Source organism: Montipora foliosa, chromosome 2 (genome assembly GCF_036669935.1).
Source record: "Montipora foliosa isolate CH-2021 chromosome 2, ASM3666993v2, whole genome shotgun sequence".
NCBI lineage: Eukaryota > Metazoa > Cnidaria > Anthozoa > Scleractinia > Acroporidae > Montipora > Montipora foliosa.
This window is the reverse complement of record NC_090870.1, coordinates 19,284,243-19,286,742: the sequence shown is the minus strand read 5'-3', so window position 1 is coordinate 19,286,742 and position 2,500 is coordinate 19,284,243.

Genomic DNA, 2,500 nt, shown 5'->3' with positions numbered 1-2,500 from the left:
TAAGAAAGTTCAGCCTCAGCTCCAAAATTAGACGGTTTTATTAAAGTGTATAATTTGCTTTCTGGGGTTAGAGACGAGAGTTCCGCGTTTAGGCTTGGCTACATCTATGTATTAGTTCATGAAGTCAGATCCACTGAATATACAAAACTATTAGGAGTCTATTGATACTGATCTCCATTTTGAGCAAAGAGTATCTCTTAGGAGAGCAGCCAGCGAGTAGGCCCTCTCATGAGTTCATAACTGCGAAGATCATAGCTTCACTTGATTTCATATCCGCAGTTCATATATGATTCATTTCATATACCATTCATCATTGATTCATTCCTCACGGGACCATTAGAACCCACAAATGACCAGCTCCCAACGTCAGTGGCTTCCTAGCTCAGTTGGTTAGAGCGTCGCACCGGAATCGGGAGGTCACGGGTTCAAACCCCGTTGAAGTCCTGAATTTTTCAGGCTTCTCTACGCAATTGCAAAAATTGCGTTCATAACTGCGAAGATCATAGCTTCACTTGATTTCATACCCGTAGTTCATATATGATTCATTTCATATACCATTCATCATTAATACTAGACATATTTAGTTGGAATATTTATAGACTTGCCACAAGTCGACCTCACGAGAATCCTAAGAGAAATGTTTTTTCGAGCGAATCGTGATGGATGAGCGAGCGACGATCCGCGCGCGTCTATATGAGACGAAGGACTTTTCGAAAGTCTAGAACACTTAGCGAATAGTCTAGAATCATTGTGTTACAAGATCGTAGCTTATACCACATCCCCCTACCCCCAATTCAATGTCGTGTGAGAATTTTTTGGGCGACTACTAGTAGTAGAATCAACATTGGAGGAGGGGGGGAAACGGGGCTGGGTGTTTCAACTAATGTGACGAGTATTGTATTTGTTTGAAGGATATCGGCAAATCTGCAGAGCATGTAGATCAGAAGTAAAGTCTCTTTAGAAAAGAAGTAAACTGGTTACTAGGGCCCCGTCCACACGTATCCCGATATATTTTCAGTCTGCAATTTTCTCTTTCCGGATTCAAATATATTTCCATCCACACGTAGCGTATTCAAATCGAATTTGCCCGTCCTTTCGTATCCGAAACGAATCCGGATTCACTCTAGTGCTCAGGACTCCTCAAGGAAACGGAGGTAAAAGAGCATGGGCAATGAAGCCCTTGGCAGCCATCTTGAGAATTAATTTCACGTTATGGAACTGGGCTCGATCTTGTTACGTCATCCGGATTAAAAAAAAAATCTGGGTTTGGCGTCCACAGGGTTCCAGATTCATATCGGATTTAAAAATATCCACTCTGGAGAGCGTATTCAAAAAGTTCCGGATTCGTTAGCGAATTCCCCGAATATGTGTGGACGGAAGGTGTATCCGGGAAGAAAAAGTTGCGGATTCAAAAATATCCGGTTACGTGTGGACGGGGCCTGGGTTAAACGGATTGTCTGTCTATTGTGTGCAGTACGTGTTGGAGAATTTTTAGAAGACCAAATAATTAAATACTATCTGGTGTATAAGGGAACACCTCCATTACTCTCTGTACTTCATTTCCATGTAAAGTAATTTACACGGTGTAATTTGATTAACGTAGCGCACACATACTGATGTTGGTATTTGAAGGCGTGAAATCGGTTAGCAAAGGGAAAAACTCTAGAGAGGTGGGGTGTATTTAATTTGAAAAATATACAGTCGTGCCGATGTGGAGCTTGCACCAACTCGAGAAAAATTTATATACGGTGATTAAATTAATTATATGAAAGTGATTGTCAACGATTCACCGTGCGATTCACAAGACATGCCTTAGCTTGATATCTCAGGGGAAAGAGTTTCCAGGCATTCAAGAGCGATCCTATGCCGAGGTTGTACTCTAAGCTAGTTTGTAAATATGAAATCGAAAAAATCCTACAACATTTCATGCTATTGCGGCACGGTTCACCATCGTGAATCGTCTGTTTAATTAAATAAATGAACTGTTTATCTTTCACCTCACCGACGGTTGACCATGGTGAACATTTGAGATTCACAATTCGAAACCTTGTCATCACATACCATTGAGTGGAAAAGCCTAATTAAATTTTCACATTTTCAAACCTATTCTTTTCTTCCTTATAACAGGCATTGGAAGGGCAGAATTTGGAAAGCATTCATTGAGTTATTTCACCAATTATTTCACCAATGATTTGAACTCCGCGTGGTAACTTGTCAATGTTTTGTTGTCGTTTATTGTCTTGCACCTAGAACGGTTTTCTTTGGTTTTCTTGATTTTAATCGACATGGATAGGCTAAGTCTAATCATGCTTAATGTTAGAGGTTTAAACAGCTCGAGAAAGAGGGGCGCAAACTTTAGGCAAAGTTGCATCATAAAAACGCCTCAATAAGATTTTTGCAAGAGACATATACTGCCAATTGTCGTGTCCTCTTAGTACATAAATTAGAGCAGGTTTAACTAGTTGGAGAAGTGATACTAGTTCCGAAGAAGCACACAACA